We start from the raw sequence: 25,437 nt of genomic DNA on the forward strand, positions 1-25,437 counted from the left end.
TTGTTATTGTTGTTGTTTTTATAGTTATATTCCTTCTCTTGATCTCTTGTGGTTTGCTTTTTTTTTTTTAGTGTTTTATTGTGGGGCGGGGAGTGGTTCTTTCTCTTGTTTTTTTGTATATCTTTTATAGATTTTTGGTTTGTGGTTACATGAGGTTTACGTATATCATTCTATATCTACAGCAGTCTATTTTAAGCTGTTAGTCATTTAAGTTCAAATATATTCCATAAGGACATTTTCACTCCCCACCCCACCATGCTTTGTTATTGATGTCATATTTTAGATCTTTTTGTGCTATGTGTCTCCTAACTAGGTGTTGTAGTTTGAGTTGAGTTTAACACTCTTTTCTTTTGACCTTTGTAGTAGCTTTTTAAATATCTGATTTGCTTTACTTGTGAGACTTTTTTCCCTTATATTTTCTTATTTCTGGTTATGACCTTCTGCTTAAAAAAGGCCCTTTAACATTTCTTGTAAAGCTGGTTTAATGGTGATGTACTCCTTTAATTTTTCTTGTCAAGGAAACTATTTCTTCTTCAATGATGAATGCTAACCTTGCTGGGTAAATTATTCTGGGTTGTAATTTCCTTTCTTTTATCACTTTAACGATGTCCTGCCACTCTCTTTTGGCCCGTAAAGTTGCTACTGAGAAATCGTCTGATATCCTTAGGGGGGTTTCCTTTGTAGTTCATTGTTTTCTTCTCGCTTCCTTCAAGATCCTCTCTCTAACTTTTGCCATTTTAATTACAGTAAGTCTTGGTGTGAGTCTCTTTAGGTTCATCTTGTTTGAAACTCTATGTGCTTCCTGGCCCCAGATGTCTTTTTTCGATTAGTGAAGTTTTCAACCATTATTTCTTTAATTAAAGTTTCTGTTCCTTTTTCTCTTTTTTCTTCCTGAGAGCTCTATAATGTGAATGTTTGAGTGTTTGATGTTATCCCATATGTCCCATAAACTATTTTTATTTAAATTTTTTTTTCTTTTGCTGTTCTGACCGTTTGATTTCCACTAGTCTGTCTTCCAGGTCACTGATCTGTTCTGTATTAGATAGTCTGATATTGATTCCTTCTAGTGTATTTTTCATTTTAGTTATTGTATTCCTCAGGTCTGCTCGGTTCTTTACTATATATTCTAACTGTTGAAATTCTCCTTAAGTTTCTCTATTTTACTCAAGTTCAGTGAGCATTCTATGAGCATTTTTTCGTTATAATGCAAATTACTTATCTCTGTTTCCTTAGAGTTCTCCTCCACCCCCAACCCCTAGGGATTTTTCTTGTTCTTTCATTTGATAGATATTCTTCTGTATTTTCATGTTGTTTGACTTTCTACGTTTGTTTATATGAATAAGACAAAACAGCTCTCTCAGTCTTAAAAAAGTGGCCTTATGTAGAGGCAGCCTCTGTGTAGGCTGTGTATGCCAAGTGGTTTTGGCAGGCTGGTAGGAGCCGAGTAGGTGCCCGAAGCTTCTTGGCTCTGGCCTACCAAGTGGTGCGGCTTCAGGAGAGGAGGCTAGGTGCATGTAGTAATGCCCTGATGATCTTGTTCGCTCCCTTTTTTTAGGCCTGAAATGGGCTCAGATGATGTGTGCGGGAATGCACTGCAGCAACCTTGCAGGTCTGCCAGAGCACTTGAGTAGAGGGAGGTGGAAGGGACATAAATAATGGTGCTCATGGGCACCTCTCACCCTGGAGAGAGATTTTTGCAGTCTCCAGAGAGCTCCTGTGGCTCCCCAGAAGCCAGTTGGAGCTGAGTGGGCACTTAGGATGCCTGGGGCATTGACTTGCTGGGTATGAGCAGCTCCCAGCAGGGATGCCAGGTGCGTGTGGTGACACGCTGTTGTCCCTGCTTGTTCCCTTTGTTTGGAAGTAAAATGCTGCAGACAATATAACTGGGAACTCACTAGGAAGTGGGAGGAGGATGGAAACAATGGCACTCACTAGCTTCTCCAGCAGAGAGTTTCTGTAGCTTCCCAGCATTCTCTGTTTGGTCTCTTTCTCTTGATGGTTGTTCAGAAGCTGTTCATTCAGCCTCCAGTTGTCTCACAGGAGTAATTGCTCTCTCTATATGTGTGTATTTGAGTTTGCTCCTGGGAGGGGGTGAGTTCAGAGTCCTCTTACATCACTTGTGTAAGTTGGATCTTCCCCAACCTGTGGAAATATCTGTGCCATTTGGTATAAGAATGTATATCGCCTCGTTACATGTAGAGTTACATGGATTCGGTTTAAGTATACATCAACAGAATGATGGTTAAATAGAAACAGTACATATAAATTATGCAATCCTATATAAGTGTTCAAAAGTATAAGGTAGATTTATAAACTAACATGGAATTGTATCCATTGTATAGGATTAAATGTAAAATAACAGATTAAAGATGATCGTGTATAGATCATGTATAGTATGTTACCACCCCCAAATATCTTCTATATATGTGTTTCCTTATAATCTCTCTTTATATGTAGATTACATGTATATATAACTTTATATATAGATTATATATATAACTTTACATATAAAACCATAAATATATATATATTTATATATATATAAATAAAGTCTGGGGGAATATTTACTAAATTTTTAACCTTTGGGGAAAGGGATAAACTGTGGTTAGAGGGAAGAGACCCAGATGTTTTACTTTATCTATTTCTTCCTTCCTTCCTTTCTTTCTTTTTCTTTCTTTTTCTTTCTTTCTTTCTTTCTTTCTTTCTTTCTTTCTTTCTTTCTTTCTTTCTTTCTTTCTTTCTTTCTTTCTTTACTTTCTTTCTTGTTCAATTTGAGCATGTTATTTTGGGAAATAAGAGAAAAAAATCCATATATTATATAGCTAAGACTCTTGTCATCTCTCATGATATCACTGAATAAAGATGGCTTGACCATAGCAAATGGGACAGACAGATCAGGGTCTGGATTAACTTTTGGGTCTCCTAATGCAAACAAAGGGGCAGAGCGAGGCAGATGTTGTTGCATTACCTGGATCAGGTGTTCAGGGACAATGATGGAAGATAGTAGGTTGAGGCAAGCAGCCAGTATTCCTGATCCCAGAGATTTACAGGATATTCTTATCCTTGGGTGGCTGACTGGGAAGGAGGCTAGAGTGTGGTTGCCTGCAGGAATCAGAAGCCTAGTCAAAAGCTTCAAATGCAGGAAATGGGCCTTAGCCCTTAGAGTGGAGCAGAGAGAGATGGCAAAAACAAAGAAGAACCTTCTGCAGAGACATAAACTTGAGTCAAGAGAATATGACAAGGCCACAGCTAGGGACCCATAAAGGAAAAGGCAGATCCTAGTTTTAGAACAGTGATAAGATATCTATTCACTTATAATATGACCACTGACCAGTGTGTGGGGCAGTGACGAGCCAACATTTGAAGGTCAAGTGTTCTAGGTAAGAAGGCTATAGTGAGGGAAAACAGGTTGGTGTTGGTGCCATTCAGGGTAACTGGGAAAGTGATATAGACCTTGGCCTCTGGTTGGTTCTCCAAAGCTAGACAGCTAGAATGTATTTGGTCTGGACTGTGGATCAAAAATAGGAATCCACATCACAATCTAAAGAAATATTAGAAATAGAACTGACTCAAAGTGAAGGCTTCTAGAATTTCTGATAAATATTCCTTATAATAGACTTCTTTTTTTTTTAAGGATCATTAAGAATTGAGAGTCTGGTTATAGCTATACACACCTCCACACTAAGGTCTAAACCCATCACCCTGGATTGTTCTTTTCCCTGAACTTTCTGGAAGCCAGCATCTACTTGTACTTGATGGAGTAGCAGACAAAAAGAAGAGACACAAGTGCTGTCTTAGATTTTCACACAAGGTAAGGACTCCAGAATCTAGAATACGACTTTTTTTATTTGAAGCATGAGAGTAGATTAAGAGATGAACTACATGATAAATGGAGCTGGAGTTAATTAATGTCAATCCTCATATAAATTGCTTATGATGAGAAACAGTAGAATTAAAGTAAGTAGATGTGATACATCATCATTCCTCTTCATTTAACCCAGGTGAGAGGTGCGCAGGAGGAAGGTATACTCATATATAAGAAAAATGAGCAGAGTTGATGATAAATTCACATTTATATCCTTTTCAGAGTAGTCAGGAGTTGTTCTCATGAACCCCAAATTCATATTTAGTATACAAACTAGCGCCATGTTTTCATTTAAAAGAAGTGTGGTTTGTTCTGTCTGGCAATAATATAACCATTTATTTTAGCAATGCAAATTTGCAAGGGAAATTTTCAGTGGCTGAAATATTACAACTGTAACACCTTTCTTGTTAAGTCTTGGATGGGATGTGCTCCCTCAAAGCATGACAGGAGAGACGAGTCAGTATTTTTCCATCTTTTCACGTGTGTTTAGAAGTCAAAGCCAGACTATCCCAGCAGAGTATGGAGTCAGGTCTGATGATCAACTTCACCATCCATTCCTGGTCACTATCTTCATTTTCTCTGTAAGGAATTGGTTCTCAGTGGCAAACTAGAGAAGATTCTGACCTAGAGAGGTTCCAGTGTGGCAGGGCACCACCCAAATACCTTAGACAGGAGAAATTACTTCAAACTGCAAAAATCTAGTTGGCTAATTTTGGCACCAAGTGAAATGCAACCACGGTATTTTGCAAATTCTTTAAACAAGCATATATTTTCTGGGTCTGATGTTGCATGCTGAGGACACTGAGGTGAATAAGCTAAGAGTCCTGTCTTGAAGAAATTAATAGTCAGGAAGTTAGACACCTAAACCAATAATGTGGCAGGTACAATATCAGAGAAAGGACCAAAAGCTTTGAGAGCATTTCATATGCTTGTAGGAATTGTAGATGTCCTCACAGAGAGAATGGTCTTTGGACAATCCTTGGAGTAGATAGAAGGTCACTAGTCAGAGGGAGAAAGGTGTGTGAGGCAGAGGAAACCACAAAAGCAAAGACATGTAGGCCTGAAATACATAGTCTTATTTTTCACCTCTCATATAGTCAGTGATTAAAAAATGAATATGATACTGTGTGGGCAACGGTATTGTAAAGAAGCCCTCTCATGTGTTGCTGGTTGGAGTGCACATTGGTATGATCCCTATAGGGACAATTTAGCAGATCTCTCATGATTACAAAGGCACCTATGTATGATCTAGCAATGCCTCTTTTGTCTTAGAGATACACTTATCCTTGTGCAAAATATATAAGATTGATCATTGCAGCACAGTTTATAATAGCAAAAAATTGGAAGCCATTTAAGTGTATGTCACAGGGGGCTGGGTAAATAAACTCCAGCATAGTCCTACAATGTAGCACAATGTAGACTCTTGATAATCTGAGATGGAATGATCTCCAAGATACATTATGAGGGACAAGCACAAAGTGTAAAACAGCAGATACAGAAGACTATTATTTGTGTAAATAAAGTGGACAAAATAGAATAAAGAATAAGTATAAATATTTGGTAATATATGCAAAAAATGTCTCTATAAAAGCACAAGAGACATAAATATGTTGCCTCTGAGGAGGGAAACTGGGAAGCCGGGTACAGGGTACAGGCATGGGCAGGGGGATGGTCACAATACACTTTTTGAATGTAACCATATTATCAATCAAACATAGTTAGATAATCGCCCCCAGCTTTAAATGAAGTATCATTGCAAATTATACTACAAAGCAACAGTAATCAAAACAGCATGGTATTGGCAGCAAAACAGACACACTGACCAGTGAAACAGAATCGAGAGTCCAGAAGTAAACCCATATTAATACCGGCAAATAATTTTCAATGAAAAAGCCAAAAACATACAGTGGAGAAAGAAAAGCCTCTTCAATAAATAAATGGTGCTGGGAAAATTGGAAGGCCACCTGCAAAATAATGAAATTAGACTGTTGTCTATCACCACATACCAAAATTAACTCAAAACGGATTAAGGTTCTGAATATAAGACCTGAAACAATAAAATGCATAGAAGAAAACATAGGAACAAAACTCAAGGACCTTGAACTTAAAGAAAATTTTATGAATTTGACCTCAAAGATAAGGGAAGTAAAAGCAAAAATAAATGAATGAGACTACATCAAACTAAAAAGCTTCTGCTCAGCAAAAGAAACCATCAACAAGGTAAAGAGACAACCACCTCAATGGGAAAATATATTTGCAAGCAATGCCTCCAATATGGGCCTAATATCCAAAATATACAAAGAACTCATATGACTCAATAACAATAAAAAAACAAACGATTCAATCAAAAAATAGGCAGAGGACCTGAACAGATACTTCTCCCTAGAGGACATACAAATGGCCTACAAACATATGAAAAGATGCCCAACATTGCCAGCTACTAGGGAAAGGCAAATCAAAACCACAATGAGATACCATCTCACACCTGTTAGAATAGCTAATCAACAGGACAAGTAATAACAAATGCTGGAGAAGATGCAGAGAAAAAGCAACACTGCTGGTGGGACTGCAAATTGGTACAACTGCTATGGAAAACAGTATGGAGGTTCCTCAAAAAACTAAGAATTGATCTACGATATGATGCAGCAATCCCTCTACTGGATATTTACCCCAAAGACTTGAAAACTCATATCCATAAAGATATTTGCATATCGATGTTCATAGCAGCATTATTCACAGTGGCCAGAACATGGAAGCAACTGAAGTTGCTTCCTACAATAGATAAGTGGCTAAAGAAGCTGTGGCACATATATACAATGGAATTTTACTCAGCCATAATAAGAGATGAAATTATGCCATTTGCGATAGCATAGATGGACCTCGAGATAATCAAGCTAAGTGAAGTAAGCCAAACAGAAAAAGTAGAAAATCACATGATATCACTTATATGTGTGATATAAACCTAAAAGCAACAAATGAACAGGACAAACAGAAACTCATGGACATGGACAATGGACTAGTGGTTACCAGAGGGTAGGGTGTGGGGGAGGAGGGGAGAGGTAGACGGGGTAAAGGGAGTCAAATATAGAAGTGTAGGGAGAGAGTGAAGTAGGTAAAGGGGATAAAATATATGGTAGCTGAAGGAAATTAGCCTTCGGGTGGTAAACACACAATAGAATACATAGATGTCAAATTATAATGTACACCTGAAAATTAAATAATTGTATTAACCAATGTTACCCCAATAAACTTAATTAAAAAAAATAAATGAAGTATAATTAACAATAACATTTTATATATTTAAGGTGTACAACTTGATGTTTTTCAATATATGTATACATTGTGACATAATCACCACACTCAACCCTAATAATATATCATCTCACAGTTAGCATTGTCTTCTCTTCTTTGTTGTTTTGAGAACACTTAAGATCTTAACAAATTTCAAGGATACAATTCAGTATTGTGGACTATAGTCACATTGTTATATATGAGATTTCCAGTACTCAGATATCTTGCATAACTGAAACTCTGTGTCTTGTGACCAATACCTCCCCATGCCCCCTTCCCAAGCCCCTGGTAACCACCATTCTACTCTCTGCTTCTGAGTTTGACTCTTTTAGATTCCACTTATAAGTGAGATCATGCAATATGCCTCTGTGTTTGGTTTATTTAACTTAACCTAATGTCTTCCAGGTTCGTCCATGTTGTTGTAAATGGCAAGATTTCCTTTTTCAAGATTGAATAACATTCCATTGTGTACATATACCACATTTTCTTTATCTGCTTATTTGTCAACAGACGCTTAGGTTATTTCTATGCCTCGGCTATTGTGAATAATGCTGCAATGAACACGGGAATACAGCTATGTCTTTGAGATCCTGATTTTATTTCCTTTGGATATACATCCTTCAGTAACTAAAGTATATGATTTGTTTGGAGAATCATCTATTGTGTGTGGCTGGACTTCAGGGTGTATTTGAACGTTTTGGGTGAGTGGAGTGGTAGGAGATAAGCCCAAAAGATTGAAGGTAGAGGGCTTTTTACCCAACATAAGAATAGAGGCATAACGATGTGGCAGTGTGGCGTTCAGGACACTGGCTTTGGCAGCAGAGAGATCTAGCTTTAGAATCCCACCTGACACTTCCTGGCTGCCTATTGCCTTGAGTAAGCCATTAATGTCCTTCAGCCCACCAGGTGAAGAAACTTGTGAGACAGTGCCTGGTCCAGCTCAGGCCACAGTAGGCTCTCAGTAAATATTTCTCCCTACCTCCTTCCATTTTCTTTCTTCTTTCTACTATGCTCTGGGTCTCTCAGTTCTTTCATTTATATGTGCGGATCAGACAAAGAAAATGTTTAAGCAGGTCATTCTCTATTGACCTGACTTAGCTGGGTAATAGAGCATTCCCTGGGGCAGACTTGAAGAGGCGGGCATTTAACTCCATGGTGCCCAGTTTTTCCACATTCTTTTTCTATAATAGAAGAGACGGTTAAAAAATAAAACCCATTGTTTTCATTATTTTGTTCACCAGGGGACACATTACTACGATTTTATGCAACTCAGAGAGAGGTCTCAGGAATCAATATGATACAGAGAAAACAAATTGAAAGTGGAATTAAATGAGCAAGGATAATTGTGACTGCAAAAGTGCACTCAGATAGTTCAGGCAATTCCTTTTACCATGGCTCCGTTAGGAAAACATCATTACTCTCTACTTTGCTTCCTTCCTGGAGTGACTAAGTGGTTGAACAAGGCTCAAGACATCATATGAGCAGTTTTTCATCATGGTAGAGGAAGGGAAAAGTTAGTTTAGAATGCAGTGTGCTTTCTAAGGAACCATGGAGACTGGACATTTGGACCATCGGGAGCCAGAGACTTGTGAAATAGAAGCACCTAAGACCACCCTGAGGCAAGATAGGAGGGGATGAGATTCCTAGAGATTTACTCACTTATTTTGGTGAAAGGTAATATTTTGGTTTCTACATTTTTATAAATTAGAAAGTGCCTCTTTATTTCTGGTTTCTTTCCTTTCAAGTTTGTTCTTTCATTTATTCAACATGTATTTATTAAGTGCCTACTATTTGTCCAACATTGTCTGAGGCAATCAGAATACAAAGAAGAAAAAAAGACAGTTTCTGTTCTTAAGGAATTCACTCTTTGGTATGCCCCTTCACCTCCTCTCTACGAAAATTTTCAGTTCAGAATGCCTATTAATATCAACATCACACACACACACACACAACCACACACAGACTGGTGTTTGCTAAAAGATTGGTAGTATGAAAACACAATGAAATTTTAAAAAATTTTTGTGGAGAAATCAGCCCAGGGTTTGGTATGTGATTTTCGATGCCAAGAGAGATAGTTAAGAAGGTAATAGAGAATCAAAGACTTAATGTGCATACCGTACTGCCTCGATTAAGTGGCCAAACTTAGCATGACCAATAATAGAAGAAGTTGACATTATGTACCTCCTGATATAATGCAATGGGAAATAAACTTTATCGGAATTGACTTAGGTGGACACAATCAAACAAATCCAGAACCTGTGGTATCCTATAAGACAACTGGTCTGGCCTTTTTCAAAACTGTCAATGTCACATGTGGTAGTCACCTTCCAAGATGACCTTTTGTGCAGTCCCCTCTAACATTGAATAGGCTGACTATGTACATAATAGGCTATTGCAGAATTGACTGCCTATGGCTTCCAAGCCTAAGTCATAAAAGACCTTTTGGCCTTCTCTTTGTACCCTCTTGGATCCGTCACTCCAGAGGAAGCTAATCACCATGTCGTGAGGCACATAAATGCCCATGGCGAGGTCCCCATGGTGAGGAACTGAGACTTTTTGCCAATAGCCAGAATCGTCTTGTCAGCTACATATGTCAGCCACTGTGGAAGTAATTCCCTAGCCTCAAACAAGCCTCGGATGACTGCAGCCTCGGGTGACTTATTGAATGTACCTCCTGACAGAACTGCACAACTAAGAGATTCTCAAATTCCTAACCCACAGAACTATGAGTCAATAAATGTTCAGAGTTGTTCTAAGCCACTAAATTTTGAGGTAATTTATTATATAGCAATAGATAACTAACACATCATGAAAGAAAAGAAAAGACAAAAGGATTATCCTAGATTAAAGGAAACTAAAAGAACACAACCAAAGGTAATGCATAAACTTTTGATGAATCCTAGAAGTGAGGGGGACAGCTAACAGGATCTTTGAAGGATGACTGGAGAAATTTGGATAATATTTTAAAATCCATGTTAAAATTTTGGGTTGTGATAATGGTATTGTGGTAAGTGGGTTAATGACTTTGTTCTTAGGACATGCAGACTAGAGTATGGGGTAAAATTTCATAATGTTTTTAGTATTTAATACTTTCCAATATAAATGCATAGAGAAAGATAATGCAAATATGGCGAGATACATTTTTGTGAGGATTGTGTGCTTGATATACTATTCCTTTGGTTTTTCTGTACATTTGAATATTTTCAAAATAAAAACCTGGGAGGAAATATGCATACAACTTGAGCCAGTAATTATCCTACTAATGTAATTAAACAATTATTTATCCTACTAATGTAATTAGTAATTACATTAAAGATAATCACAAAGATTTAACTACAGGAATTTTAATCATTTTTTTCATAGTAGTCAAAATGCAATTTTACATGTGTATTTTGTTCCATTCTTTGTATTTCAGGTCCATTTTTAATGTGCCTCTCAAATTAAAAAGTCAAATTTTCAACTATTTATTCAACCAATAGAAGAATTATTAAGTTATATCAATACTATAGAATACTATTCCACTATCATAAATGATGTTGAAGATGAATAGTTATCGATATTTTTAAACACCTATTGTCAAGTGAATAAAAAGCGTACAACAAATCAGCAGGAATAGCTTGATCTTACTTTTAGAAAATATATATAGAGAGAAAAATACGAGGAAGAATAATCCCACAAGAGATTCCACCAAAGAACCATATCTGGGTCATAGTATAACAGATGTTTTTTCCTTCTTTTTACTTGTCTTTAGTCCTTCCAGTGTCCTCGCTCCAGATGCGGCCGTGTCTCAAAAGTCAGTCCCCTTCTGGGACTGCCAATCAGGGTTCATCAGCTACGTCCTGCACTCACAGTCTCTGCACCTGCTCCTGGAAGGTCCTCATCCTGCTGTCCCCTCTCTTGGACTACTGTGATCCTGGCTCATGCAGGTGGGATGGAGGCTCCTCCTGGTTTTGCCCACTGCCCTTGTCAGTACCACCAGCCTTCACTGCTGCTACTGCCATCTCCCAAAGATTACACAGCCCACGTTCTCCCTTTCTTTGGAAAGAGAAAAAACCCACACCATCCCCATGGCTCACACTCATACCTGTATCTCTCCAGCTATTTTCCAGCTTCTTAGGCTAGGAGCCGAGACGAGGAGGACTCTGAATCACAGATTTTCAGTCTCCAAGCAGAGACACATTCAGGGTGAGTGGAAATGTTGCTCACTTTGACAACTCCATGGAGAACCTGACTTTCAGCTCTAAACTATGGCCTAAGTTTCTTGCCACTGCAGATTCCTTGGGGTCAACAGCTCTGACCTCATGTGTGTAGTCAGTCCTGAGAGCTTTAGAGTTGTCAAAATGCTTTCACACATACTTTCACGTTTGATTATCACCAGTACTATGAGGTCAGGCTTTTACACTTGAAAGAAGAGGTAATGAGCTCAGAAAGTGATAGAGATGGGCCTCTGCTGGAAAGAGGCTAGTGATGAGGGTAGGTGGACTTTCCAGATGGACCTGGCTTTGCCATTTATTAACCACGTGCCATTGGGCAAGTTATATAATTTTCTGAGTTTTTCGGTTTCCTTATTAGTAAAATGGAGATAAAAGTATTTAGCTAGTTGGGTTGTGATGAAGATTAAAGTAATAGGAAATAGTAGGTGCTCAATAAATTTTAGTTTTCTCTTCTTAATCCAGAATTCTTTTGGTTATACTATGTAGTTTCTCTTAATGAGAACTTTTCAGTCACTTCAAACCTGGGGAATAACACTTATTTTTTATGAGACAGTTTAATGACAGAAAGTTTATCACTGTGAAATGCAGTCATAGTTTGAGTTCCTATGAAAGGCTCCTGAATTCTATTGTGAGCATATGCTGCTCAACGCAGAAGTCGCCTGGAAGATGGGGGCCCAGCTATGTGCACCACTAGTTAGCTGAGCAGCCAGACTGTGGGATGTCAAGAGAAGAGGCAAGGCTGACTTTGAAGCAGATGTAGGCTTGTCATCCATCAGATAACATTGAAAGAAAGCAGGAATCCAACAAGTTTTTTGTTCCATTACAGTCCTATAAACATCATTACCATCATTATTCACTGTGCATAGGTTATTTCCCAAGGAATCTGGAGAGACCACCTGCTCTGCTCTTGAAGGTTCTAGGTCTGTGAGAAGGTCGTAAAGCTGTGCTGCCTATGGGATGGGCAGGTGGGTCTGAAGGCCCATGCAAGTTGACAGATCTACTGGGGTTTGCCTTTCTTCCTTCCAGCTGCTAGCTGGGCCTGCAATGACCCACACCTGGGTTCCACTTGCCTATGGAATAGGGTGTAGGGTGGAGAGGTAATCTCTAGATGCAACCTTTGGTGGGCTTCTGCATTAGAGCCAAGGTAATAGTCTGAGACTAAGATATAAATCAAATGAAGACAGATGAGGAATTAAAAAGTAAGCAGATAGGGGATTTTGCAGAACTAATGTGTGATGTCACAGTGGATGGAGGGAGGATGAGCTTGGAGGAAAAATTCATGTTTAAGCAGAAATAAAATTCAAGAGATTATTTTTATTCTTTTCTCTATAAATTGAGAGTTGTACTTAATCATTCCAGATAAGATAATAATCCAAAATATCTCTGGTCCTCATCAAGAGTAAGTTCTACCTTTTTACTGGGATATGCTCAAAGCAGTGAAGAAATGAATTTAAGAAAAATAGAATGAGAGAGAAGCAATTTAGAAATGCTTTCCATTGGCTGTACTGGGAGCTACAAATTTCTGGGGTAGGATCTATGGGCGCCACTACTGAAACTTTGCCACCCAGAGATCGCTAGGAGAGAATAAGCATCAGCTCATGTTGTTGGAGACATGCAAGGTCACACAACTGACTTATGGAGAGTTTGCTTTTGACTAAGAGCTCCTGGTTTCCTCATAGAAACTGCTTTAGCTAAAAGGTGCCCCTAAATAGAATCCGTTAGACTCCAGTGCAGACAGATTTGTAGGGAGAGCTATTTCCATAGCTTCCTCTCCCTGGACTTTTGAAATTTATTTTTGTTTATTTATTTTCATTTGTTTTAACCAAATACAAAATTATAAAATGAAAACTATCCCATTTATTTTATTAGATTCAATTCATCTCTCTAGCCTGCCTAACATGTTTCGATCCTAATTATGCAATCAAATATATTCAACATTTATCAGTATCTTCTCCATGCTAGGTGCCTTTAGTATACTGCCTTTAATTTTCATAACAAGCCTGAGGTAAGTATTATTAATGTCTCCATTTTATAGGTTATGAAACTAAGACTCAGCAATGACTTGCCCAAGATGACACACTAATATGTGGGCAGAGGTAAAATTTGAAACCTGTATTTTTTCATACCAAGCCCATGCCTTGTTCAGACTATGATACACTTACTGCATTAGGACTTAGATGAGGTTGCTCTCAAGACCTTCACCCAAGTCGCTGATGAAGATACTGAGCCTGTGGCTAGGGCCTAGAGCCAAGCACAAGCCCTGCTACTCAGAAGCTTCCTCTGGGTCACCCTCTTGGCTTAAAGGCAAACATCCATCTAATTAGATGCTAACTAGAATGGTATCACGGCACTTCGTGTAGGCCTTGCCCAAACAGAGGTACTTATGCCCATTACCTTCCTTTTCTATTGATCCAATCTAACTCCGTTATTAAAGAAGGAAATTAGATTTGTCCACTACGATTTTTTACTTAAAGAAACCTCTGGTCATGGTTTCCTCTCCCAGGTTTATATCCTCTGCCTCCCTTTCTCTTCCTGCTACCCTTATCTTGTTTTCCTGAGGACTCGAGGTGTCTTAGGGGAAACATACAATATAATAGTAAAGCACAAGTATGCACTATTAAGCAGGACCAAGGTGTTTTAAATCAGAATAGGAAGTCTGGCCAGGGGCAGGAAATAGAAATGAATTATGCAGATTGTAAAGGTTTTCACAGCTGACATAGTTGAACCTGAAACTGTTTCCTAGAATTTAGAGCAAAATTTGAAACAGTACATTACATAATTATTATAAAAATGAGGGAAAAATTCATGCTGGGTACTCAGCAGGAAAAAAAGCTCTGTCAACTATTTAGTTTTATAGGGAAATGTTCACTTTCTGTTTTATGAAGACTGCTAAGAGCTAATCCATACGTTTGCATTCAACCCTTTCCAGAATCTTGCTCAGAATTGACCTCATCTTTACCAGCTGGAGGCTTGCAAAATCCATTTCTTCCTTTTCATGCGAAGTGGAATTAATTTATCTCTGGTTTCCAGTAATGTCAACAACTTTTACAAAGAAGCTTCAGGTGCTATTTAAAATCAAGGGTGAAATTTCCTAGAAGAAAAACCGAGATAGACTCTTCTTACTGAGATGAAAAGGATTATATGTGTACAATATTTGGTCAACAAGTTTGAGCACCTACTATATGTGGAATTAAATGATAAACTCAGACTTTGAATACGTCTTTGAAAATATTAAAAGAAACTATGTTACCATGATATTTCATGGAAAAATAATTTTGTTGAAGTATTTGGAGAACCCAAGCGTTTGGCTGTTTATTGCCTGTCAAATAAGAAAGAGAAAGTCGGGGACTGTTTGCATTCTCGTGATGACATGAACACTGTGAAAAAGGAGCACCTTTAGGAGATGAGGCAAGTATGACGAGGGTCTTATTTAAATTTAAAACTATGCCTGCTCTGCTTCTTTTTCAATTGTGAATATAACACATGAAATAGTGTATAAAATGTGTGAGTGAAATGTGTGATTTAATGATAATTATAAAGCAAATATCTATGCAGCTACCACTCTAATCGAGAAAGAGAATATTGTCAACACCCCAGAAGTCTCCCTTTGTGCCCTTTCTCCATCACAAACCTCTCCACTAAATAAGTTAACTACTACCCTAAATTGTATAAAAATAATCTCCTTACTTTTCTTTATCATTTTATGACCAATGTATATAGCCTAAATATTATCATTTAGTTTTGCCTGTTTCTAAATTTGATATAAAAGAATCAGACTCTATGTGTGCTTTTTATGCCATGAACATCCGTGTGTCCTGGTGCATGTGTACACGTGTTTTGCTAGAGAATATTCCTAGGGGTGGAACTATTGGGCCTTAGGTTAAAAACATCTTCAAATTTACAGAATAATACCCAATTGTTTTCCAAAGTGGTGGTGCCCTCTCCTGGTCATTATTGGGTCGTGTAAGATGTTTAAATTTGCCAGTCAAGAGGATATGGATAAAGAAGTTATGATTTATATATACAATGGCATATTACTCAGCCATAAAAAATGAAATCCTACCATTTGCAACAACAAGAATGGACCTAGAGGTTATTATGCTGAGTGAAAAAGTCAGACAGAAAAGTAAATATCATATGATTTTACTTACATGTAGAATCTAAGGAACGAAAGGAGCACACTAAATGAAAAGACTCACAGTTGCAACAGACAATCTGGTGACTGCCAGAGTGGAAGGGGGTTGGGGGGCTGGGATAAAAAGGTGAAGGATTGAAGAAATACAAATTATTAGTTAAAAAATAGTCATGGGGTTGTAGAGTACAGTATAGAGAATATAGTCAACAGTATTGTAATGGCTATGTGTAGAGCCAGATGGGTGACAGAGTAATTGGGATAATTTCATAAACTATATCAATGTCTAACCAATGTACTATATACCTAAAATTAATTTTTTAAAAAGAGGATATGGAACATTATCTCCTTAATTTGCATTTCCCTGATGACTAATATGGTGAGCACTTTTTCATATGCTTATTGTGCATTTGGATTTCCTCTTTTTCGAAGTACCTATTCAGGATTTTTGTCTATTTTTTCTATTGGGTGTTGTTTATCTTTTCTTATTGATTTGTAAGAGTTTGCCATATATTCTGGATTCTAGTACTTTGTTGGTTTTATGTGATATGAATGAATATCTTTTTCCTTTCTGTGGATTGACTTTTTATTCTCTTTATTTATTTATTTTGAGAAATAGAAGTTCTTAACTTAATGTGGTCCAATTTATCAAACTCTTCTTTTGTTATTACGCTTTTTTTAACCATTCGTAAGGATCATCCTCTGTATAATCTTGCCTTCCAATGTCTCAGCACCATTTACTGTTGTAAAGACTGATCTTGCTCCATTAATCTGTAGTGCCACTTCTGTCATGTTTCTCTGCCCATATAGTAATAGATTTATTTCAGGGCTCTCTATTCTGTTTTGTTGATCTATTTGTCTATCCCTGCACTAAACCACATTTTCTTCATTATTGTAGCTTTAAAATTAGTCTTGATTTCTGTAGACCACATTCTCTACCCTATTCTTGACCATTTTAGCCTCTTAGAAATTTGCATTAAAATCTTAGAATCATCTTGTTGAATGCCACAAAAATCTTATTAGAATTTTGTTTTGGATTACAAAAATCTCTAGGTGAATTTGGGAAAAAATTCGCATCTTAACAATATTGAGTGTTTGAATCTATAATTATAGTTTGCTATTGAGGTTATCTAGATCCATTTTAATTTCTTTTGATAACATTTAGCCATTTCTCTGTAAGTTCCTGAACATATTTTGTTATATTTTGTGAAGATATTTTATATTTTTGAAGTAGGTAAACCCGGAACATTTTTTTCCCCCACACTGTCCTTTGCACCTGGGACAAACACATGACTTAGGCTCCACCAATCGGATTCAACCACATGAGATTTTAATTTAGAAGTGAACAACTTGAGTAAGGTGGACTCATGTGGGAAACATTTTGCTGATGATGACTGTGATGGAATCATTCAGCACTGGAGGGCACCACAGGTTGAGTTCCAGAGAATAATTAGCATCATTGAGGACAGTAGTGGATGCATTCCTTTCTTTTTTAGGGCATGGTTTTAACCATTGTTCCCAGAAGCTTAGCATCAGCATGAGCTACACTATCTCAGGAGTCATTTCTACTGTTTGCAATTAACAACTCTGATACTATTGTAAATGTAAGATTTTTTTAAATGTCATTTCCTGAAAATTTTGTTAATATATAGAAATGTAACTCACTATTATATATTAATTTTTTATTCTGTAAACTTTCTAAATTCTTTTATCACTTTCAGTGGATTTCATTTAGATTTTTAATATATGCATTATATTCAAATAGTGATAATTTTATTTCGTCCTTTACAATCTTATATTCTCCTTTCTCTTCTTCCTCTTTCTCTTGTTCTTCCTCTTCTTTTTCCTTTCCCATCCTTTTTCTCTTTTTTCTTTAAATATTAGATAAAATTTTCATTTGAATAAACTGGGCTTGAGTTTTTTGCTACCTTATTCAATTTGCCAAATAATTTTCACTCAATTTAAGTTTTTATGTCTTCTTTGTCAATTTTGATAAATTACAATTCTCTAGAAATTTTTCTATTTTATATAAATTTTCAAATTTATTGCCCTAAGCTATTCATAATGTATTCTTCCTATATTTTAATATCTGCAGCATCTGTAGTAATGTCCCTTTCTATTTCTAGTGCTGTTTATTTGTACCTTCTCTCTGTGTTTTTAAATTGAAATATAATTGACATATAACATTATATATTAGTTTATGTGTACAATTCGATTTTTGTAGATACTATGAAATAATCACCACAATAAGTCTAGTTAACATCTACTACCATACATAGTTATAATTTTTTTCTTGCAATGAGAACTTTTAAGGTCTACTCTCTTCGCAACTTTCAAAAAAACAATACAATAGTATTAACTATAATTACCGTGCTGTATATAACATCCCATTATTATTTATTTTATAACTGAAAGTTTGTACCTTTTTGAATCCTTTCAACTTATTTTGCCCATTCCTCACCCCCTGCCTCTGGCAACCAACAGTCTGTGCTCTGTATCTATGAGTTCACTTCATTGTTTTGTTTTTTTTAGATTCCACATATAAGTGAGATCATATGGTATTTGCCTTTCTCTGTCTGACTCATTTCATCATTTTGGCATAATGCCCTCAAGGTCCTTTCAAATTATGGCAAGTGGCAAGATTTCCTTCTTTTGTACATTCTCTCTTTTTTACTTTACGAATCTTGCTAGGAAAACTCTCAACCATCACCTAACCAAATATTGCCTTTCAAGCACCCTGATTAAATATGTGTTAGAACTTCCTACACAGTCATTCATGCATCACTTTAATGTTTTCTATTATTTTATCTCTCCATGCTGCATTCTGTATAATTTTTTTCCGGCATATCGTCCAATGTCTGATTGGCTATTAAGCCTGTCTGTTAGGTCATGAATATTGAGAACTTCATTTTTCATATTTAAAATTTCTGTTTGATTCTTTTTGTAACCTTTGAGACTATTTTTGTAACCTTTGAGATTACAAAAATATATTCATATATATGCACATATATATATGGTGGTTTTTAGAACAAAAGGCTGTGTTGCCCTAAGATCTTTAGGGAAGGCAGGCCTTTCCAAGCACATCCTCCTTCCTGGAATGTGGACACAGGGGGTCCCAGAGCCACAATTCACATAGTCCCAGCTCATCCAAGAGGCCCCGGGGCTCCTTCCTGAGGCCTCTGCTCCTTCCAGCTTTCTCAATTTGAAAAGAAACTTCTGGACTAGAGCAGACACATCTCTCCGGTCACTTTTCTGCCTGGGATGGTCCTGCGGGTCCGTGGATACTCATTCAAAATTAAGTAAACTAAGTCTCAGAGAGGTGATCACATGGCTCATAAGTGACAGAATCAGAGTGTGGACACAGGGGCTTCCAGAGCTACAATTCAACCTGGTCCCTTTTCATCCAAGAGGCCCAGGGGCTCCTTCCTGAGGCCTCTGTTCCTTCCTGCTTTTTCAATTTGATATCAGACCTCTGGACTGGAAGAGACACGTCACTCTCCTTCACTTTTCTGCCTGGGCTGGTCATGATGTTTCCTGTATACTCATTCAAAATTCAGAAAACTGAGTCTCATATAGGTGATCACACAGCTAATAAGTGACAGAGTCAGATACAGACTAACAGGAGTCTGAAGTTTCCCAAACTGACCTCTTTCTACCAGGTGAAGGATGCCATTTTGGCTTCTACCTCGACAAGGATGGAGGGGCAGATGGGACGATGGAGGGCGGGCCAAAGCATCTCTGGGCACATTGTCTTTGGATGGCCCTGAAGTCTGCATGAGGATACAGAGAGGAATTTGACATATTTTCTGCCCCAAGGAGCTCAATGGGACCCTGAGTATTTGTCAAACGACTGTCCCCAACTACCCGCAGAAGATTGAACATTCCCGACAAAGCCCAAGGGCCTGGGAAGCCTGTGCATTTGCCGCAAGTGAGAAATTTCTCGGAAGTCTGCACTTTTGGCTCAAAATGCACGTGAATTGAGTGTGTAATGCCAGAGCTCCCATATATATATGTGCACATATATATATGGTGATTTTTGAACAAAAGCTGTGTTGCCTCCAGGTCTTTAGGGAAGGTAGGCCGTTCCAAGCACATCCGCCTTCCTGGAGTGTGGACACAGAGGGGTCCCAGAGCCACAATTCGACACAGTCCCAGCTCATCCAAGAGGCCCCGGGACTCCTTTGCGAGGCCTCTGTTCCTTCCTGCTTTCTCAAATTGAAATGAAACTTCTGGACTAGAGTAGACACCTTCCCCATTCACTTTTCTGCCTGGGATGGTCGTGGGGGTCCGTGGATACTCATTCAAAATTAAGAAAACTAAGTCTCAGAGATGTGATCACACGGCTAATAAGTGACAGAATCAGAGTGTTGACACAGGGAGTCCTAGGGCCACAATTCGACACAGTCCCAGCTCATCCAAGAGGCCTAGGTCTCCTTCCTGAAGCCTGTGTTCCTTCCATTGGCCTATCATCCAATGTCTGATTGCCTATTAAGCCTGTCTCTTAGGTCGTGAATATTGAGAACTTCATTTTTCATATTTAAAAGTTCTGTTTGATTCTTTTTGTAACCTTTGAGATTATTTTGGTAACCTTTGAGATTATTTGAAGTGTATCTCCTTAAAAATATTGATGAGTTGGTAAGTATGTTAGTCATTAAGGATTTTACCAATATTTTTATAATCTCCTTCTTCCCTGCAGTTCCTTTCAAGTTTGTTTTTATTGAAACAACATAAGCCTCTTAAAAAAAAAGTGATGATTTTAATATCTGAAGTCCTCATGATTCCCTGCCTGCTATTGTTTTTCGCTCGCTCTCACTTATAGTGCTTTGTTTCCTTACGTACTTAGTAAAATTTATTTTATTGTGTGCTGATCATTGTTTTTGAAATATTACTTATGGTGTTCTTTTAGGTCAAAGATAAAAGATCCTTCCTCTAGGAAGAATTTGTTTTTTCTTCTGCAAGTCATCTAAGGAGACATTTCCAGGCTAGTACCATCAAGTGATGTGATGTGAATTTGGACTCTAAATCCATTAAAGAGATGGGTTTTTGTTTCAATTTCATAAGAATGAGTTTTGTTTTGTCTTTTGTTTTTTTTTTTTTAATTCTTTATTGCCTCTGCTCAATGCTAAGGTAACTTTCTCTGAAGTCCTTTGGGTTGTGAGTGAGTTTCCTTCTGATTTAGCCTTACTCTAATATGTAGCTCCTTAGGATCTCAGCTTAACATGGAAGATGTCTCTGAGAGTCACCGGACTTTGACCTCTATCCCCAGCACCATGAGACCATCAAACCCAAGTTCAAATTTGCCCATACCAGCAAGTGTCTTCAGGATAAAAGCAGTTTTTATTTGCTCTCTTTCTGCTTAAACTCTCTAAGTTCACACTCTAGTTTACAATTTAGTCTGGTGTTTTTTTATAATCTTAATACATAATTCACAATAGACTAATGTGTGCTGTGGTACAAAACCCCTTAAATCAGTAACTTATAACAATATATGTATTCTTGATAATATATATTTCTGTGTCAATTTGGCAAATAGTATGCTCCATATTTTTCTCACTTAGGGATATGCGTGGACTGACAGAAGCATGGTCATCTGGAAAGTTGCTGGTTGCAGAGGGAAGAAATCATGGTGAATCACACGTTGACCTTGAAGGTCAGCCAAGAAGTAACACAAATCAGTTAGCTCTGCTCATATTTTACTGTCCAAAGCAAGTCATGTGGCTGCACCAACTTCAAGAGGGTTGCGAAGTACAATGCTACCATTTGCTCAGAAGGAGGAAAACTTGAAATATTGGTAAAATCCTTAATGACTAACATACTTACCAACTCTTCAATATTTTTAAGGAAGTACATTTCAAATATAATATTTGTAGTATTTGTAGTTGTTTTTAAAAGGAAAGTTGGCCCAAATAATTTTTTGTCCACATTATGTTCTCTTTTTTAATGCCTACTGATATCCATTGAGTTTTGTTTACATATCTCTCTCGATTAAAATCTCTTTCTGTCCCACCAGTAGTCTTAGGATGTTGAAAAGGAAGTTGATGGCTCTCTGAGATATTCGGTTATTTAACTACAAAAATTTTGTTTACTTCCATAGGGTGGTAAACTTTAACCACACATGTATTAAAACTACAAAACTTGTTCAACATTTATTTTAAGAAAGCTTATTTGTTTATTTTTGTTTACTTAGACTTTTAAATGTATTTGTTAAAGTAAACTGATTTTGCTCACAAGCCTAAAACGTACTTACCGAGTTTATTACTAATTAATCTACCATTTAATATATACTGAGTAGTTTCCTTCATTAGCAAGAAAACATAAGATTCTAGTAAATATTTTTTTTCTCCGTTAAAGAGCACCTCTAGCAGATTTCAGTTCAAACACAATATGAAAATTCTTTCTTCTCCAAGAAGGTCAAGTGTGTTCGAACACATAGGAGACATAGAGTGAACAAGACAGGTAAGGCTCCTAATCTCATGGAGCTGACATTCTCAGGCAAGGGTCAGAACACTACAGGCTGCAGGCCAAATCTACTCTCCTGCCTTTGTTGGCTGTCTGGATGTCCAAGTCCAGAGTGACCTGGGAAGCCACATGTAAATATGGCATCTCTTAGCCTGGGCCCTTGAGTGATGGAAAGGAGACAGAGACTCCCTTACCATGAATAAAAGCAAAATTCTATTGAATTAAGCTGTTTACATTTCAGTAGTATGGACACACACACAAGGTTTTGAATGGTGGATGATATAAAGATACCCTGTGTGGAAAAGATGCAGAGGAGGAGGAGAAGAAACAAGTGACAGGTTTGAGGGGAGAATAATGAACATGTATGAGGCACTCGAGCCGGTAGACAGCTGGATAGATCTCCCTGGAGCTCAGGTGAGAGTTCCTGGCTGGACAAAATAGATCTGGAGTTGTCATTATTCTAAGAGTAACTAAGGCTGTTGGCGAACGGGAAGACCCACATAGCAGCTGAACATTTGTTTTCTCTCTAGGCACAGAGCTGATGTGCAGAGTCCCACTGTGGTGTCCCAGGTCTTTAATCGTTGAGTTATCTACTTTGAAAAATGCTTTTTTGTTACCCTATGAACTATACTGGAAGGTACATTTCTCCTTTGGAAGTGTGGAATAATTCCTCTCTTTCTTTACCAGGGCCTGAGCAAACAGGTGATACAGAGGCCTCTGACTCTGATTCACAGCTAGTGAGTACTAATAAGAACAGCTGCCTTCGAATACTATTAAATGCATAAACCAGCAACTAGCAAATACTGCATGGCCAAAAGAGGGAGTCAAGCTCAGGAGTTGGCCAAATTTCTGAAAATGTTCTTCTTCCCAAGGGCAAATTCTGCTATTGGGGTGAGTGATACTGTAAGTTAAATAAATTTTTCTGACTAATACAAAGTTAACCTACACATGCATTTACATCATACTATTAATACTAAAGTATTTAAGGTAAATTACTATATAGAAAATATAATATACTATATTTTTAAAAGTATAAAATTCTCACAAGTCAGACTCAAAGTTCTCACCACTGATCTTTGAGGATTCCAGCCATTGCTGGCAATACAAAAATACACCTTCCTGTTCTTATACCACAAAAAACTAAAATTTTCCAAAAAAGAAAGGCTACGCATAAAACAAAACATTTCATCAGCATATACATCACTCATTTTAGACACTTATTTCTGCTACTCTAAGTACAATTTTTGTCAACTTGGAGGCAGGAGTAGTAATTTTTACTAATATGTTTTGTCAGCACTATGTAGGAGTACTTCATCAGCAGATGAGCATAGTATCCTTTGATTAAGAAAATAATGGGTAAGGATTTGCCAGCACTGTCATGGATAGGGTAGTTCTAAAACTATGTCTCATTAACTATTTAACAAGAGAATAAGTTCGTTGTCACAATTATAAGTTTTGCTGACAGTCAGATGGTATAATGATCTCCTCTGCAGTATTTAAGAAAGAAATTTTCTGAGTTGGGTATCTCTGGACCTACAGTGTAACTCCCATAGAATTCAAGTCTCTGGGGGAAAAAAAAAACTGAAGGTGGGAGTGGGGATAGTGATTTTTTATTTTCTAATGGCGACATTAGAATGAGGGGTACTTTGTTGGCTTGCAATGGCTGAAATGCTTCCTTACTCCTTAGGCCATGTTAAAAGAGTCCTTTCCTAACAACCTAGAAAAGACTTGCAATGATACAGTTTTTGTGGTAACTAACCTGACTGTTGGAAGGAGGGATGTGCCTCTCAGTTTACACATGATTTTTGCCTTCAGGTTGGTGGAGGGTAACCTGAGCCCATTACTTTCTTCTCCGCATTAGAGGCTGTATACATGGCCCACCTGATAATCCCTCCCAGTTACCCTGGTTGATGCCTGAAGCTCACCTTCCAGCAGTTTGAAGCAAACATTTTGGGAGTGCATATGGGGCAGTCCTTACATGTTTGAATAATGTGTGGTGGGAAACAGTGGGAAGTTGGTTTGTTGTACCTTTTCGCCCCATGTGTACAATTATATCTACCACACAAGGTGAGTGAAATACGTTTTATTTTTGAAGGTCAGTAAGAAAATATGTTTAAAATTGGTTGTGTATACTTCTTCTTTTGGAAAACATGTTTTTGGGTTTGTTTGTTTTTATGGACACATATTCCGTTTTCTATACAATAGTGATAGTTGTCATTATATGAATATAAGAGAAGCTGCAATAAAAATGGGAAAACAGTTGCCAACGCCACCTCTAACCTGCCCTTAGATGGGCAAAAAGTGCAAGTGGCAAGCTTGCTAAGAGTTGCAAATTGTGTGTTATTGGAAATTCGAATATTAAAAATATGTACATATGCAATATATATATACATATATGCAACATATGTTATAACCTACATACATATGCAATATATATATGGTGGAAAGCAAAAAAAAAAAAATAAAGCCACTGTGGTGTTAACACAGCAAGGTTATCACCCATCTTGAAAGCAAGTGCTTAGATGCTTACAATAACAAAAATTATTGAAGTTAAGAACCCAGATTATTTAAGAATACAGCAGATGATGTTAAATAGACAGTATCTAGGGAACATGTGTCCAATAGCCCCAAGGATTTGGTTAAGGTAGAGCTTTTGGCTATTTTATTTCATTTTTGCTAACATAGAACTCAGTCCCTAGAGTAGAGCGTGTCTCTGAACCACATAGATCATTGCTCAGCCTGTGACACAGCCTGCAGCAGCACCAACCTGCCAAGAGGTTGGCCAGCTTTCCCAACATATGGTGGGAGTGTGCTCTGTGCTGTTCCCGAGACACAGGGACTCAGAATGTACAGGAGCTGTGGTAGGGAGTCCAAAGTAGCCAAGAGTAATGATAGAAAGTCAAAATTTTTTTTTTAAAGAAACAGAATTCCTAAGTGACTTTTCAGTGTTGAATCTGACAACAAATTCCATTTGGGGAATCCAAACCAGATACTCTCTTTTACAGAACCTATCTTTTACACTGCATACCACAGAGTTTGCAGAGACTGATGGAGAGAGAATTCAAGAGAGGTATAAACAGCCATTGTCCTGATGTAAGTCCCGAATGCTGTGGGGTTCCTTGCTGCAGAGTAATACACACTCATTGGTGATAGATTGATGAAAGCAACGTGATGGTGCTAAAGAATAAGAGGGGATGGGCACATAGAAATTTAAAATCTGTTCTCTGATTCAGGTGATTTATTATAATGATCAGCACCTTGTGAATTTTCATCACTTGGAGGCTCGCACATACTTTACTGCTGTTCTCACACAATTCCCAAGGAAAAGTAAGGTGCCACTGGTGCCCCAGGCATGGGTGCTTCAAAAGCCCAGGGCTCTTCCTTTCAGAAAATGACACAGCAAAGAGGTGGGGAATTATTTAAGGAACATTTAGGTGTGATAACGGTAAATGGGAACATTTTGTGTTTTTGGGGGG

General features: G+C 37.6%; 2 long non-coding RNA genes across 4 annotated transcripts in view; one reads left to right on the plus strand and one right to left on the minus strand.

Annotated features, from left to right (window-relative positions):
• Nucleotides 1-11,562, minus strand: part of LOC120590058 (uncharacterized) — a 20,092-nt gene extending 8,530 nt beyond the window's left edge. For both annotated transcript variants that reach the window (XR_005649628.1, XR_005649627.1), the window contains exons 1-2: nt 11,241-11,562; nt 1,933-2,142 (exon numbers count right to left, since the gene is read on the minus strand). This is a non-coding gene — a long non-coding RNA (uncharacterized LOC120590058). The remainder of the gene's footprint in view (nt 1-1,932; nt 2,143-11,240) is intronic.
• On the plus strand, nt 9,973-14,687 carry LOC120590057 (uncharacterized). Of its 2 annotated transcripts, XR_005649626.1 has the most exons (4): nt 9,973-10,030; nt 10,908-11,341; nt 13,406-13,466; nt 14,300-14,687. It is a non-coding gene; the product is annotated as an uncharacterized LOC120590057 (long non-coding RNA). The 2 variants fall into 2 exon arrangements; XR_005649625.1 differs by lacking the exon at nt 13,406-13,466.
• Nucleotides 14,688-25,437: the final 10,750 nt, after the last annotated feature.

The sequence above is a fragment of the Pteropus medius genome, unplaced genomic scaffold (genome assembly GCF_902729225.1).
Source record: "Pteropus medius unplaced genomic scaffold, Ma_sr-lr_union100, whole genome shotgun sequence".
NCBI lineage: Eukaryota > Metazoa > Chordata > Mammalia > Chiroptera > Pteropodidae > Pteropus > Pteropus medius.